General features: G+C 34.2%; 1 long non-coding RNA gene across 1 annotated transcript; it reads left to right on the forward strand.

Annotated features, from left to right (window-relative positions):
• Positions 1–13,462: 13,462 nt before the first annotated feature.
• LOC134279089 (uncharacterized) lies at positions 13,463–18,365 on the forward strand. Its single transcript, XR_009994570.1, has 3 exons — positions 13,463–13,545; positions 16,693–16,786; positions 18,334–18,365. It is a non-coding gene; the product is annotated as an uncharacterized LOC134279089 (long non-coding RNA).

Consider the following 18,365-nt stretch of genomic DNA (forward strand, 5'->3'; position numbering starts at 1 on the left):
CAATGGTGTCAGAACTGGTCAAGTGGTAAGGCGGTTTTACTCATTCATTCTGTTACCTGAGAATGGGTTCGAATTTCTGAATGACTGGTATACATTTTCGCCATAAAATAGAAGTATGTGTTAAATGTAATATCTCTTGAAAGAGAAAGAGAGAGAGGAAGAGATGCCAAAAGGATAATGGGTAATATCTAAAAATGCATGTATTGCAGAATTGAATTGTTAAAACAAATAAGACATATTTTTTATTTATTTAGTGGCGATGTCTTACAAAATAAAGAATCAATTTAAACATTTTTTTAATATTAATTTTGTTTTATTTCAGATCGGTTAATTATTCTGATCTGAATTGAAATGACTAAGGGGACGATCATTTGTTTCTAAGAGGGTGCCTGGCACATTTTTTCGAGTCGGATTATTTATTTTCATGTCGGTGCAGGACAGTTTATTTATTTCCAACAAGATCGAGGACAGATTACTTATTTTCTTCTTCACTGGAAAAAAATCTATTTAACCAAATAAAAAAAAATAGATAAAAAGGAAAACAACAGTCTAAAACCTCTAATTCGTGGAGTGGGGAAGGGGGTAAGGGGGTGTAAAAGCACTGGTCTGGGACGAATTTTTTTCCTAAGTCGAGAACAGAATTTTTTTTCCGACATTTTCGAGGACAGATTTCTTTCGAAAATCACCCCCACCTCCATCACAATCAAATGGCCGTCCTTAAATTGAAATGTCTAAATGAACTTTCTTGAATTTTGCATCAACAGTCAGTCAGCATTTGAGTTAATTAATGATAAATTGTATTTTGTGACACGGTCATTGTATCACCACAGAACTTATGAAATGACGACTTTTAACGAGACTGCTGAAATTCTTGTTTCACCAACTTTTTCGTCGATTGATAAATTACCTTGTTTTAGAAATTATTCATATGTAGATAATGTTAGAGATACAAAATCTGGTGCAGGTGACATTTAAGGTACATGTATATTGCTGCATAAGTAAGGGAAGTTGACGATTGAAAAGTTAGTCATTTCGTTTATCATAAAGCTTACAAGTTCTATACACAGAGATTCTATGTATAGAAAATACATTTTAAGTCCCCAAACTTGTACCCTGTGTATTAGGTCCTCAGTTTACATATATACCTTATCTTGTGTGTAAGAAGTCCCCAAACTTGTACCCTGTGTATTAGGTCCTCAGTTTACATATATACCTTATCTTGTGTGTAAGTCCCCTAAACTTGTACCCTGTGTATTAGGTCCTCAGTTAACATATATACCTTATCTTGTGTGTAAGTCCCCAAAACTTGTACCCTGTGTATTAGGTCCTCAGTTTACATATATACCTTATCTTGTGTGTAAGTCCCCAAACTTGTACCCTGTGTATTAGGTCCTCAGTTTACATATATACCTTATTTTGTGTGTAAGAAATCCCCAAACTTAGTTCCCTGTGTATTAGGTCCTCAGTTTACATATATACCTTATCTTGTGTGTAAGTCCCCAAACTTGTACCCTGTGTATTAGGTCCTCAGTTTACATATATACCTTATCTTGTGTGTAAGAATTAAGTCCCCAAACTTATTCCCTGTGTATTAGGTCCTCAGTTTACATATATACTTATCTTGTGTGTAAGAAGTCCCCAAACTTATTTTTGTTCCCTGTGTATTAGGTCCTCAGTTTACATATATTTACATATATACCTTATCTTGTGTGTATAGATTCCCCCTGCGTTATCTTGTGTGTAAGTCCCCAAACTTGTACCCTGTGTATTAGGTCCTCAGTTTACATATATACCTTATCTTGTGTGTAAGAAGTCCCCAAACTTAGTTCCCTGTGTATTAGGTCCTCAGTTTACATATATACTTATCTTGTGTGTAAGAAGTCCCCAAACTTAGTTCCCTGTGTATTAGGTCCTCAGTTTACATATATACCTTATCTTGTGTGTAAGTCCCCAAACTTGTACCCTGTGTATTAGGTCCTCAGTTTACATATATACTTATCTTGTGTGTAAGTCCCCAAACTTAGTTCCCTGTGTATTAGGTCCTCAGTTTACATATATACTTATCTTGTGTGTAAGAAGTCCCCAAACTTATTCCCTGTGTATTAGGTCCTCAGTTTACATATATACTTATCTTGTGTGTAAGAAGTCCCCAAACTTGTACCCTGTGTATTAGGTCCTCAGTTTACATATATACTTATCTTGTGTGTAAGAAGTCCCCAAACTTGTACCCTGTGTATTAGGTCCTCAGTTTACATATATACCTTATCTTGTGTGTAAGAAGTCCCCAAACTTGTACCCTGTGTATTAGGTCCTCAGTTTACATATATACTTATCTTGTGTGTAAGAAGTCCCCAAACTTGTACCCTGTGTATTAGGTCCTCAGTTTACATATATACCTTATCTTGTGTGTAAGTCCCCAAACTTGTACCCTGTGTATTAGGTCCTCAGTTTACATATATACCTTATCTTGTGTGTAAGTCCCCAAAACTTGTACCCTGTGTATTAGGTCCTCAGTTTACATATATACCTTATCTTGTGTGTAAGTCCCCAAAACTTGTACCCTGTGTAGGTCCTCAGTTTACATATATACCTTATCTTGTGTGTACCAAACTTGTACCCTGTGTATTAGGTCCTCAGTTTACACATATACCTTATCTTGTGTGTAAGTCCCCAAAACTTGTACCCTGTGTATTCATGTCGATTCATGTCGAACGAAATTGCTGCGTTTGCTCTCAAGAACATCTTTTTGTAATAGTACTATTGTGGCAAGGCCGTAACTAGGCTTAAATTTTTAGTGAGGCAAGGGATCTGGAGGCAACCAGGATAATTCTCAGGGGGGATGAAACCTGTATTTTCAGGCAATGAAAGACTTTTTTTTTTTTACATTTTGAATTATATTTTTTTACATGCTTTCAACAAGATAATGAAGCACCTGGTGATATGTCGATTTACAGAAAAGGAAACAAAAGTCTAAGATCTTAATTTTGTGTAAAGATCGAAACACATAATTAATTTAAGTGCACTTTTCAGAAAACTCTTAAAATTTTAGTGAGGGATTTGCCTCAGACAGTGGTACTTACGACATATGTGGCAGAGATACTGCAGAAAAGATCGATGCAGTTCATTCCTCGGGAAAATGTGCATTGTTGACTAGTACTAAAGCGATACACGAAAAGAGAGAAAAAAAAATCTACACGCAAGTAGCAATCGATCGGAACGGATATTCATAAGCCTTTTCTAATGTCTGAAATATTGGCCTATAGATCAAAGCAGATATCTTCTTCTTCCCATTCAATACAAACCATTTAAGTATTATCCCATTCTGCATAAGGGGGTGAGTGTCTATATACAGTGCTCGTTAAAATTAAAAAAATAAAAGATATTAAAAGCGCAGTTGTGATTCTACTAGAGATTGGCACTGGAAAGCTGGGTCTTAAAGCTGTTTGGGTTCTTGGCATCTACTGTTCTTCCTGGTAATGAGTTCCACAGCCGGATGGCTTAGGAGGAGAAGGAGGTCTTGTACACTTCTGTTCTGGTGTGTGGTAGCAGGAATCGTGGCCTCTGGTTCTCAGTGATGGATGTAGGTAGCTCTCCGCCGGGATGTCCAAAAGATGGTAGACTATCCTGTATAGCATGTTGTCTGGGACTCTTTCCCGACGGATCTGTAGTGACTGCCATTGGAGCTGCTGAAGTATGAATGTTACGCTGCTTCTTTTTTGGTAATCTCCAATTGCGAATCTGTCTGTCCTACGCTGTACGTACCGCCTCGATCTTCTTGATGCCCTCCTTCTTGGCCGGGGACATATTCGATGGTAGGTCGTACAAGTGTAAATATCAATGTAAATTTACATTTAATTTGCGAAGTGAAACCCCCTCCCCCTCCTTTTTAAAATCACATGTTTTCAAAGTTGTAATTAAGTAGGATGTCTTGGATTTGGTATTTAATTAGGATAAAAAAATTATGCTACATGTACCTCTCCCTGCGTAGCGAGTAGGCTAGCTTTGCAAGTGGCGGATCCAGGAATCTTGAAAGGGGGGCAACAAGTTTGGGGTCGGTGCCCAAAGCCACACACAAAAAAAGATTTATTAAATCTTATGTATATCTAGACTCAAAAGCCCCCTTCTAAATCCGCCAGTGTTTGCATACAAGATAGTAGCTTTACGTAGAGGCTAAGTAGCGGCTACGATCTTGAACGCACTCTGTCAACTGTCTTATTGCATAAAATTACGACTGTTTAAAACGAGCATTTGATGGACAGGGCTTCCCATTTCAGATTTTGTGTACAAGTTTTGTTGGAGGAAAGACAGTGACTTGATCAAAGTCTAAAATACATTTTAAGCAGTGGCATAGCGCCCTTTACGCAACAACACAAATGAATACACAGATTTTTTAAAAAAGAAAATTAAAATAATAATAGTAATAATAAAAAAACATGTCGAAAGTTCAATAACGGATTAAAATAATTAGGTTATTTTATAAAAGCTAGATTGTTTTTATCCATACGTACTAAATATAATATTTTCAGCTTCTACCTAAGATCTTTGAAACAGTGTATACTAGTATATCGTTTTAGAAACTTTTTTTAATGGAATCACTGTCTAGTTTGGAGAGTATGCCAGGGCATCAACAATAGTGGGAAACATGGGATAATTTAGCATAACGGGCTTCGCCCGTTATGCTAAAATAAACCCATGTTTCCCACTTATTGTTGATGTCTCTGGCATATTCCAAACTAGACAGTGATTCTTATATTTCCATTTCATTGTGAAATAAAATTGAAGACTTAGACATTTAAAATGTAGACTAATAGATTTAAATTACACAAGGACTTCCATGCCAATTTCCATATTCACTCGCACACTGACGTCAAACACAAAGGCAGCCGCACGAGATTTACATGCATATTTTGCCTCCTTAGGGTCAGACACAGAGACAGATGCGCACGAGATTTGCATGCGTATTAGGCCTCCTTAGCTGCTGACCTATCGACCTGCCTAATTTACATTCCGGCAGAATTATCAAGAAATAATCTCCCCCAACTTTCAAACAGATATTACAGAGAAAAATGGAAATATTAGAATATCAATGACGATCGAATTTCAGATATAACTGTGTCCATTCAAAGCAAAAGCAAATAATAAACGATGCTTTTTACTAATTCCCCTAATAATCACCTAAATTAACTGCGTTGTACTAGCACTATAATTTTAAACAATGAATTTTAAAATGTAGCAGCATTTTCAATGAAAAATATTCATAAGTTTAGTGAATATACCAGTATATAGATTTTTTTTTTTGCATTTATGAAAAACCTACGAAAGCCCATTGAGGCCAGTTCAGAGAAAGAAATATTTTTAATGCGTTTAAACGCAATGATTTTTGCGATTAAACGCAATAATTATTGAGTTTAAACGCAATGAAAAATATTTCTTTCTCTGAACTGGCCTCAACTGGCTTCCGTAAAAACCTGTCTTAACTGTGAAATAAATTCTGTAGCAACTACTAGAACATTGAATTTTCTGTTTGTAAAATTTTGTTTGGTTTTTCTGTAGTCCATAATAAATTCTCTTTCGTCAGTAAAGGGTGTATTCACTGTGACAAAAGATTTGACCTATAGGAGAGAACAGTTTTCCGGGAAAAGTGACATTTCAAAATCAATCTTTATTTGTTGTTTTTTACCATATGTATATCTAAAATTTTCAAATTTGTAGTTTTATTTTACAATAAGCCCCCATAGTTGGCCGAACACCATTTTGTCCGTTAAAGCGTAGATTTGTGCATGAATTTTGGTCTAGGAGTCCTTCAGGGCAGACTTTCCCTTAATAAAATTATAATATTTTGAAAGGTTTGGATGTAAGAAATAATTTAAGACTTCTTCAAATTTAGACCATACATGTACAATCTAATAGTCAGTATAGCTCAGTTGATATATATGCGCTGACTTTTATACCTTGGGAACTTTCTTTTTAAAGTCGGGAGTTCGAATCCTCCTAGTTCCACTCTTTATAGCTTTAAATTTTCGCCTTTTTAAAGATAATTTTAAATTATTTTTACAGGCTTGTATATTTTCCTTCAATCATCTAGTATCCCTTCATCGTCTCAAGCCAAGGTCCGGAGTCCGCATATAGCTCTCTCCAGAATGGGAGAGGATCGTACATTTTGGCCGTGGTTTGAGACGATGCTATCCCTTATGCATGCCCATTATCTTGATATAAGAAACACTAAAAAAAGATCAATTCGTAACAATCCAATGTACAGTTGTCAGTCAGATGGAACAAACCTAAGAATAAGCTCACTTTCTCCGAGGACAAGAACAACTCACTCTGTGTTACTCGATACAAGTATTCTCGGCAGCATTGAGCGGCGATGAATTTCAATTGTATGTATTCCTTAGAATTTAATCACATTCATTGCTTTTATTCCATTTGTGCTACTGGTGCTTGTCTGGGTTACATGTAGTGTGTTACGTATTGCTTGAATTATTTGAGCTTAATATATTTAGAATAAGCTATACATGTATGTACTTTTGCTGTAAGTCAATGTTCTAATTTTGAAAAAGTAGGGCTACATCTATCACTATCAGTATTGTACTCCCTTGGATTTCATTTAGGCCTATGTAATTTGCTCACATTAATGGCATGTTTTTATTATATCCACGGAAATGTGTTGTAAAATAAATAGACTAGACAAAAGAATAGCATTTCATATAAACAGTAGACATTACCACAAAGTACAATGAGTAGTAAAGAAAAATATCAGTTTCTAGTACATGTATTACGTTTGGAGATAAAAAGTTCAGAATAATAATGAAAGTGAAATAAAGATTTATGAAAAACAAATTGTAACATATATGTATTCAGCCTAATGTCACAAATCGGAACGGAAATCGACAAGCTTTCTGTAAAGAAAAAAAAAACAAGCCCGGCCGGATAGGTCAGGTCCCTATTTATATTGAACTTTTCAACGCAATTTTGCGATAATATGATAGAGTTTTCCCGCGTTTCGTAGAATAGCGGGAAAGCATTGTATGATAGAAACGTATTTTATTGGAAATGCCTGTTTATGGTAGGCGTGGCCAAAGGAAGACCAATGAGAAGGCGTTATTTTGTGAGGTGTTGGATCATTCCAAGCCAGTGCTCCGCAGAACACACACACGTGTTTTTTTATATTTATATTCAAATGAATACGTATCTATAAATAATATTAACAACAATATTGTCATATTGTTTGATTTTGCTTTATTATACATGTACATATATGGTGTTTCTGCATACCATGTACTGCTCCGAATGCATGTGCGGCATTCTCCCTTGAGGCATTATTTATACATAGCGACGTGCACACGTTTTCCATAGTTACTCGTCTATGTTTTTTTTCTGGGTGGTTTTTAATGTCTTTAATAGGGGTACAATGCATAGCATGTAACGTATAGTTACATAATGTAACCATTGCAGTTCTTCATTGATCACATACACATTTGTGTATGACTGTTTGTTATGGATTGTTAGTTAAAGAGATATATGCCGTATTAGTGTTTTATTTTAAAAGAAATAAATGTTTAGGTGGTGGCTCATCAAGTCGTAACGGTATAAGTTATATACTTTCTGCAAATAAGACTATTCCACTCCATCACTTTTAAAAGTTATGAAATATTATTATGTAAAAATTATTTTCTCTCCGAGACGGATAATAAACCGCCTCTTATTGAAATATTCATGATCACGTGGTTTCGCATGCTCACAGCAAACAATGGTCCAATCTCGTGAATGAACCGAAAAGCATAATGGTCTACTACGTTTTTACTACAAACACGTGAGTTAGGGATTGTTAATACGTGAGCACACCTCAGAGTTGGTTGCTTTTTGTACCGAGGAATAATCACGTGCAATTGTCTTTTCACTAGCAGTACAGCACGGTGAAACTCGAAACAAACGGACCTGTACAATGAAGTGGGGTAAACTTCAATCTTTATCATTGTTAATCATTTGTAGGCAAATATGAGCATGGGATTAGTAGATAATAAATGTACATGCATGTATTAAGCATGTAAATGCTTGGGAAAATGCATCAAGTCTTTCCGAGAGCGATTTAAAAAAACTAGCCTTTTCGAAAACACGTACTGGTATTTTACTTATAAACTATAACGTGAAATGCAGATAAATGCAACTAATTATCCTTGATTGGTTTTTATTGTCAGTGCAACATTTATATTTAATCAGACTAAAATTGTATGGCGTAGCAAAAAATGACGTATAAATTTAATGTAACCATTGCAGTTCTTCATTATACATGCAACACCGTTCACAGAGATTATGTATTAGTGTCAGTCCAAGTTATATTTTGAAAAGAAATAAATGTTGTAGGAGGATAGCACGGTATTGAAAGAATTTCACAGAAATTTTAGCACGGCAACACCGTTCATCCAAATCAAAAACCGATATACATGTATCACTTAGTTAAGTCTACTTTTGTGTATGAAATATTAAGATGCATTTTTAGAAAAATGCAAACCTCATCGAAATTGAATTAGTTCTGTAATCACTTGTGTGGTTATATTGAAATTTTGCTAGCACACATATTTTTTGGTTCATCTCAAAAACTGAAACTTGTGTGCCAAGTTATATTGAAATGGACAAAACATAATGAAAGAATTTCACAGAAAATTCTATTTTTCTTTATATCATTTGTAGCATTTTGGCTATTTTTAGTAAATGAAATCAAAAACTGATACGCACATGTATTTAGTGTGCTTTGTGTGCCAAGTTAATTAATTAGTAGGATAATAAATGTACAATGAAATGCATAATTATTTGAAAGGCAAAATGCATAGTAAATGTACATAATGCTTAACGCATAGAAAATGCATCAAGTCTTTCCGAGAGCGATTTAAAAAAACTAGCCTTTTCGAAAAGCACATGTAGTATTTTATGTAGTAACCCATAAATGCATTAAATGCAACTCATTGAGCTGATTGGTATATTTGTCAGTCATATTGGTTCCTCACTGATCAGACGTCACAAAAATATTTTCCTCGACCTGATTATTCTCGCGATGCTTTTCCCGCGCACATGCGCAGATCCAGGATAAACGGTCAGTCCTTTATAAATATGCACGAGGATATCGTGTTCTTTTCCGGACCAGTACTTTGTTAATACCGAATAATATTTCGTCGAATTTTCAAGAATGCTTCATTTTTGATAGCTTATCATAATTCAGAAATTTTTGTTCGGTTTCAGCTGTGCAAAAATACTGCTTAACAAGGCACACATATCTTTAAGCTTACAGCTTAAGTGTTGTATTATTTGTCTATTTTGAGGCAAAGTCTGTCAAATAATGTGTGAAGAATACATGTATACTTATATAAAGCTGCTACAATAAGTAAAACATATTTGAAAAATAAGCCAACTTTACACATATGTGATTTTGAATGTTTGATATGAGGAATATCATTTAAAATTGATCACATTAAAGCAAACACGTTCTTTCATGTAGTACTAGTACTTTGCATTTCTTATTATTATTTTCACACTGCATGTGAAAAAAATATCACTTATATTCAATGGACGAAATATATTGCAAGAATTTCACTGTTGAAAATGATGTATGTATTGTCTTAATTCATGAAAACAAGAAATGCTTTGTTAAAAGAGGATTTAGTGTAGTTGTAAGTTTTGTCAAAACTCAGCATTTTTTTTGTTAATATTTAGTAGAACTACGATTGTATAAAGATAAAAAAAATATTTCGAGTTAATTTTCTGACGTAAAAACCTGGAAATCCATGGGCTTACAGGGCTTCGCTATAAATGGTTTATCGAGTCACTGAGATTTTTTTTTATATACATATAATAAAATAATTCCATGGTCATACATGTATAGTCAGGGAAATTTTGGCTATAAGTTATAAAACTGATTCCTGGACTAAATCCGTTATTTTGCGTAAACGGGGAAGAAGGGATGTTGGCAGGTATAACAAAGTAGTGGCGCTGTGGGGCCGAAATAAATCGTAAAGGGTAAATTTAAGATGCCGTTTCCTTATGTATATATAGTGAAGCAAAGAAATGTCTTTTGAACAAATCCACCTCATTCCTTAAAAAAAAAACGTATACCCTACCAACAGCGCATAGAAATAGATTATTTTTACACGTTTGGGAAATGATATAACATGTTTTTTTCTTTTTTATTTTCATTTGTTATTGCTCATTAAGGAATTTCTGGATTGAAAATTTTTGGACTAAGGATAACCCTTTCCCACATTGAGAAATCCCTGAATCCGCGCCGGAATAAATAAATAAATAAACATGTCCAACCATCTTCAAAACTTAAATTTACAAATATGTCCCCATTTCTGTTCTTTGTGTATGAGGGACTGAGTAAAGGTCCCCAATTCTGTAAGCTTATGAGAAGTTGGGTCCCCTACATTTACACAGAGGTCCCCATATTGGCACTTCCGGGTCCCCATTTTCTAAATTTATGAATATATCATTCTAGCTCAAAGACTCAGTCTATTTACTTATTCCAGGATACTGACGGGGTAAAATAAGTTAAACAATACCAATTCTGCCACGAAATCGCTTAGTCCCCATTTTAAGATTTTTTGGCAGGGTCCCCAGATCGAAGTCCAAATATCCACAAAATTAATGTTTGAATATGTTTTACCAAGCTTTATCAAGGGTTTTCACGGTAAACGGGATTTAATGGCAGTTACACATTTTTACTTTGACAGAGCTACTTGAATATCGTCTGCTGTTCGATTGCGGTTTTCTATCATGAAATATGGGTTTAATTCACATGAAATGTTTACTTACAGTTGATGAAAACATCTCTCGGATCCATACCATATTACTCTTATTGTTATTGTGTAATTTAATTCCATTTTTTGTAGTTATAATTCTCGTTGTACGGCAGCCTTGTTTGACGTTGTTTGACAGTTTGACAGATCTCTGTTTGTACGGCGCCGTCAGCGCTGTGATTGGTCGCGTGTCACCGTACAGCTTTTTCATTCGTTAATTTATGTCACATGACTACTTCCGAAGGTTATAAATATAAGTGCCTCGCAGTTTATTTTCAGATAAGTTGCATCAGCAGCACAAAGGAGTTTAAGCTAAATACTAGGTGAGACAACTGAAATTATCTCCCAACACACTGGACACCTGATGTTAGAATTTTTAGAGCTTTTTAATTCCAAATCAACTTTATTATCCCCTTTTTACCCTTGAAAGTACGGTTGACACTACTGACCAAAGCAAATATTAATTATCCATATGTATCCAATATAGATGTTTGTTTACCTACTGTCATTTCCTGTTTGATGATCAATTAATAAACCAATTATTAAACTGATACCAAGCCTTGTCCTTACTGAGAAATATGAAGCAAGAAATAAGGAGTGACCTTGAGAAGTATTGTGTGTAATTATTTTGTATAGCCCCCATTCCAGGATGGCCATCCGTGGGGAGCTTACAATTTTTGGTGTCAGAAGTGGGATGCCTATTTTTCTAAAGGCATCCAGTGAAACAAACCCATTCCCTGCCCAATAACCGCTCAGTTGTCCAGTGTGTTGGTATAACTTGTACATAATGTAAATAATGTGTTTGTTAACTTATAATTTGTGTTTTTGCATTTTAATTAATACTAGTAAGATGGCAAAGGCTCAATCCCCAGACCCTGAAGTGCAATTTCGTGTTGATGTTGATGAGTTAGGCCAAGGTGACCAGTTCTTTGACTCTCCCTCCTCCCCTAAACGTCCAGAGAGACCTAGCCTTACCCCACGTCCCAATGCAATTAATAAATTTATTTTTTTATGATTTAATTGTGTCAACATTTATTGGGAATATTATCTGGGTGGATTTTATTATGCATTAATAACTACACTACGACATTTCAGTCTTTTGATTATTTACTTAACATGGTATCGTCTATTTTTAGCACATTTGACATACTTTTTGCTTGGATTTATACAGGAAATGCTATATTTTATGAATTCATGTACATACCTTTAAAATCTTTTCATGTAACTGTATTTAACTTGATTATTTATCAGTCAAATAGGTGCCTGAACTTTTCATAATTGCACACGATTGCAGGAGCCATGAGGTTGTTTACCTCCCGCCGACATCTTATTTGTATTAGCCACGGTTTCGTATTTGAGCAAGTTGTATTTTGTTATGCAATTCGATGTTATATTTGCTTGTGAATATCCACAAAATTAATGTTTGAATATGTTTTACCAAGATTTATCAAGGTTTTCACGTTAAACGGGATTTAATGGCAGTTACACATTTTTACTTTGACAGAGCTATTTGAATATCGTCTGCTGTTCGATTGCGGTTTCTATCATGAAATACGGGTTTAATTCACATGAAATGTTTACTTACAGTTGATGAAAACATCTCTCGGATCCATACCATATTACTCTTATTGTTATTGTGTAATTTAATTCCATTTTTTGTAGTTATAATTCTCGTTGTACGGCAGCCTTGTTTGACGTTGTTTGACAGTTTGACAGATCTCTGTTTGTACGGCGCCGTCAGCGCTGTGATTGGTCGCGTGTCACCGTACAGCTTTTTCATTCGTTAATTTATGTCACATGACTACTTCCGAAGGTTATAAATATAAGTGCCTCGCAGTTTATTTTCAGATAAGTTGCATCAGCAGCACAAAGGAGTTTAAGCTAAATACTAGGTGAGACAACTGAAATTATCTCCCAACACACTGGACACCTGATGTTAGAATTTTTAGAGCTTTTTAATTCCAAATCAACTTTATTATCCCCTTTTTACCCTTGAAAGTACGGTTGACACTACTGACCAAAGCAAATATTAATTATCCATATGTATCCAATATAGATGTTTGTTTACCTACTGTCATTTCCTGTTTGATGATCAATAAACCAATTATTAAACTGATAGCAAGCCTTGTCCTTACTGAGAAATATGAAGCAAGAAATAAGGAGCGACCTTGAAAAGTGTTGTGTAATTACTTTGTATAGCCCCCATTCCAGCATGGCCATCCGTGGGGAGCTTACAATTTTTGGTGTCAGAAGTGGGACGCAGTATAGTTAAGGTTTCCCAAAGATATTTGATCAGGAAAAAATTCCGCGAAATCTTTGTCTCTATCTGTGACGTCATAATGACTTGCTTCTGCTCTTGCACTTTCCATTGAACGAACGTCAAATCGCCAATATGTTTCAAATTAAAGGTTTGCTATTTATATTTTTTTGAAAGATAAGACATATGCATTATGTTTTCCTCCTTATATGTTTAAAATATGCTTCTTTTGCTTGTTTTCAATTATATTCTCGCGCATGCTCAATCCCTCATATTTACCACTCGGAGTTCCTCGGATGACTCGTACCTCGCACATATAGTTTGAATGGAGCGTAGCGGAGTCAGCCGAGGATTGCCGATTGCATATTTACCAATCCGTGTCGCCAACACTCTTGTCAGTCTAGACATCGATGATTTTCCCACGGGCAGGTGCGTGAGGAGAGAGGACAGAAAACGAAGCAGAAATGCCGTTCGGGGTGACGAAATGAAAAGTTAATAGTAAGTTGATATGATTTAAGCTTTATTTTTCTTCTTTTAGGTGTTTTGAGCAGATCAGGCGAAGACAATAGCTTTTACAAAGTTGCGGAGTAAACCATGTGGCTTTGACCATGTGGTCTTATATTTTTTGTCGCACTGACTTCAAGATTAATAGACTTAATTATTTTTAAGTAATATATATTGATCTGCACATGAAATGCCATGCCCATGAGATGCTGTAACAAATCTGGATAGTTTATATTCATTTTTTTTTTGGGGGGGGGGGGGGGGGTATACTGTTTTTATGTTACCATGATCATGATGAAAGAAATAATGAACTGAAAGAAAAAACCTAAACAGTTTAACCATTTCAACATAAAAAAAGTATTTTGCAAAAAGCAAAAAGCAATATCCTAAGTAGAGCTGATTATTATTAAATAAAATATGAAATTCTAAGCAGAATTGTTGAGCATGTTGAGTGCATGGAATATTTAACATATGCTTTATAGAACTATAGATTTACAGTCAACTCATACACAAACCGACTCGTACACAATCCGAGTAGTACGCAAAAAGTCAACTCGCACAAAAATCTGAAGTCAAGTCGAACACAAATCAGGTCAACTCGTACATTATATAAATATTGCATGTAGTTGAGTGTAACATTGAAAATGTTCACCCCTCGAAAACCATTATCAACAGAGGTGAAGCCGAGGATGAAAATGGTTTTCGAGGGGTGAAAATTTTCAATGTTACACTCAACTACACGCAATATTTATTATATTATACTGAATGTTTTATACAAATACATATCACAGTGAACCGTGCGCGCATAAATTCCGCGCAGTCACTATTTTTTTGGAATACCACCCATCGTCAAGCAATGATGACTGTTGCTACGCAGGAGGGCGTGGCTTCATTTTTCAGCAGGTAGTAGTGTTTTTTATCAAATGTTTCTCGACAAATCCGATTCAAGTAATTTACATGAAAGTATGATATAACATTTTATTTACAACTGTTATTAATATGAATTACTTTTATATAAATAAAGTATACTCAAGAAAAAATAGAATAAGGTGGAAAAGAAGTGTTAATTAATTTTTTTTCATAAATATTTTACATGTTTTAGTGGTTTAACATTTAATTAACCTGGCATCTCTAGTCAGGAATTCAAACAATTATTGTTAAACCAACACAAGCGCGGTATCTTTTTATTTCAATTTGATAAGGTTTGTTTTGGAAATTTCATGCAATTATAAATGCGATATTCCATTAAAATATTACGTTGTTAGGTATATCGATCATATTTACTATCTACACTGTATACAACTATATACATATGTTACGGAGTCCTAAAATTTCTAACTTTCTAAAGTAGATATAATAATAAATAAAATATTTATGCATCTGATTATATTCAAATCTACATGAATAGTACATAATATATTATTTGCATGAACATGGTGAAAGAAGACAATTTTTAAAATGTTTCACAATCTAGAATAATCTAACTGTGCCTCGGTACCGATAGAACATTTTATCTACATTGACACCTCAAATTTAATTATGGGCAAATCAATTAAAATCAGAAGCATTTATGAAATAGATTGAAATGTACAAGAAAAATCTTTGTGTATGAGTTGACTTCTCAATATTCCACACTACATGAAAACCTATGTAGGAATGACAAAAGTTTTGTGTACGAGTTGACTTCTGGTTTGTGTATGAGTTGACTTTTTTTGTACGACCTGGTTTGTGTACATCATCATTTTTGTTCGAGTTGACTGGACACCGAACTATTGTATGCCAGTGATCTCCAAAATTTCATCAGGGTGACAGTCCGATAGATTCCATAAGACCATAATAAAAATATTCCTAAATTCTCATCCCTGCCCACCCCAATTTTATACCACCGCCTCATTTTTTTATTTCTGTTTTTCTTTGTCTTAATTCTGATCGGGATCGGTATTCATCTACCATTCTACTTTGGTTTTAAATCCTGTGAAAGTCGACATTATTTTGACAGCTGAAAAGATGGTAATTGCTATAATACATGTTTATATATTTTAAACAAGGGTCATTATGGTCATGGGTTGAAAAAGATTGGTGATGATGTGAAGTAAGAGATAATTGAACCTTTAAAGTCCTTTACTATGACTTTTATTCGAGTATTGTAGATAAAATAACACTGACTAAACAGGTCAATAAAAAATATGCAAAACTGAGAAAAAAATATATATATATAGAATAAAGCTGCCAACCTGCCTCGACTTTTAAAAAAAGTTCAGATGAGAATCTAGCAATTTATTTATTATGGCCTTACCAGACAACATGTTTTTTTTGTATTTTTAAACATCTATTGGGATATAAATACAGGTTGGTCACGAGATTAAATTCCATAAAACCCAAAGGGCTTTATGTTGAATTTAATCTCGTACCAACCTGTATTTAAAGCCCGATAGATGTTTTAAAATGATACCTTATTACTTATATTTACATTTGTGACTTATTCATACTTTATATTTGCCTGATTTTGACTTTTAGGGTGAGAAATGCATTATTTTTTAAACTCAACGGCAAGTATGTAATCTACTCATCGCGCGTCAACCCTTTATGACGTCACTGAGAAATTACGTCAAACGATTATCCAAACGCACATCTCTGACCTCTTGACCCCGTACATGTATTTATACAGTTATAGATACGCATTCTTTTTCAGTAGTGTTATATAAAGGAAAACATTTGCAAATGTAAATATTTATATTTACTCACCATTTATACTGTGCATTTCCAAAAGAGAGATATTAAAAAAATGATATGATAGGCCCCTCATCCCTTCACAGTTTGAATTTTAGAATGAAAATTGTTTATATATTGTCAGAAAGACGAATTAATTAATTAAATAATAATGTCAATTCAGACCATAGATTAATTTTTCTAACAAAATTTTGCCTGGGACGATGTGTTGATTGCCACGGGCTTAGGTGTCGTTCGACCGGGATGTCTTTCTACCTATTTATACTAGTATATACTTGTATTTTATTGGGTTTACTTTTAGTGTCAAGTATATTATGCCTGCTATATACAGCAATTACAAAGAAAAAAAACTTTAATAGTTAATAAAAAAAATAAAATATAGAAAATAAAAATATTCTGTTGTATTTTCAGTTTCCTAACATCAGCCTTGACTATGATAAGTTTGCCTGCAGTTCCTCTGAAGAAGACGTCTCCGATGACAACAATCCATTTGTTCTCAAGAAACGTATGTATTAAAAAAAAAATGAAGAAACTTTTGGAGATAATTTATGTTTGGAAACTGTATTGCTGACTTGTATGTACTACATCAGGGGTTTAAATTTTCCCCAAAAATTCACTGGTCCAAGGATTATTAAGCAAGTAAATTTCACTAGTCCGTATCATAAAATTACTAGTCCAAAGTTTAAAGAAAAATATGCTTAGTTTTAAACAATTTTTAATCAATTTGATTACAATGGGGTTTTTGTCAGTACTTTGTGGCTTGGGGCTTGTGCCTCAAGAATTGGGAATTTCAGCTTCAATTTAATTGGGGAATCTTCCAGAAAACCCAGTCATTTAAAAGCATTGTCAAAATACTTTGTTTTTGTCTTTGTATTATATAAACAAACAGTTGTTATAACAAATCAAGACTATTCTTGGTATGAATTATCTAATAATTACTTGCATCAAGAACAATAGTGGTATGAATTAACTAACGAAGAAAATCCAACATGGATGAACAACCACTGAAAACCTGCTTGAACTTTACTTTAAATCAGGGGTTCAAAAATTTTTTTGTCATGGTCAAGTCCAGGACTTGAAGAGTAAATTTTAGGCAAGTCCGAGGAAGAAATTTCAGAGTCCATATTTACCTATACATCATTAAATTTATGTAACTTATAATTTATTTTCATTTGTTGCATTGAATAAATAAAGACTATATGTATTAATATATGTTTTATTTTTCCTCCATAAACTGTCGTATATACTCATGTCTGATTATAATAATCAGACATGAGTATTTCAACACAATACCAGACTGATAGATTACTGGTACATCACATTAACTTTTACAAATACTCACTACTGAATAAACTATCTGTTACAATAAACAGAAATTAGAATGTGCTGTAAGTCACAGCTAAAACCGAAATTTAAGAAACTCATTGCCATTTGTCATATAGGAGGAAACATGAGGAATTGCGAAAAAGCAAGAGTCTAACCGCAACGGAAAATAAAAAGACGGATTGTATTTTCGAAACGTTCGTAATGTTTTATGGGTATTTTAACGCCCACAAACACACATTTATCCTTAATACATTTGAGAATTTGCTTTATTTTTATCTCTACGATCATATTTTTAACTTATAAAAAAAGATAAACAAGAAACATAGCCAAGTCCCAGGACTTTGGCGAATTCTAAATGCCGAGTCCGGATCCAGAATTTGTTAGTCCGGGACGTCGGGCTTGAGGATTTTTGAACCCCTGTTTAAAACATGCAATAAACAAACTTAATTTGATTACATATTTCGTAAGTTTTTCTTTGGGATAACCTCCACTATATTTAGGGAAAATACAGGCATATTCTCAATTGGAATTGGGCCGAATTTCGGCCCAAAAATCGGCCCCAAAAATCACGGGATTAATTTTTTTTTCTTCTCAAAACTACTAGTCCGACGGACTATTAGAGGGTAACAATAAGCTAGTCCGCCCCCATAAACTTTAGGTCCCGGACCTCGGACCACCGTATTTTTAAACCCCTGTACATATAATGTGTAATATATATGTTGACAGGGAAGGTTAAGAAATTTCCCAAGGACCTGAAG

Source organism: Saccostrea cucullata, unplaced genomic scaffold (genome assembly GCF_032062105.1).
Source record: "Saccostrea cucullata isolate Sc308-1 unplaced genomic scaffold, CSIRO_AGI_Scuc_v1 ctg6058, whole genome shotgun sequence".
Classification (NCBI taxonomy): Eukaryota; Metazoa; Mollusca; class Bivalvia; order Ostreida; family Ostreidae; genus Saccostrea; species Saccostrea cuccullata.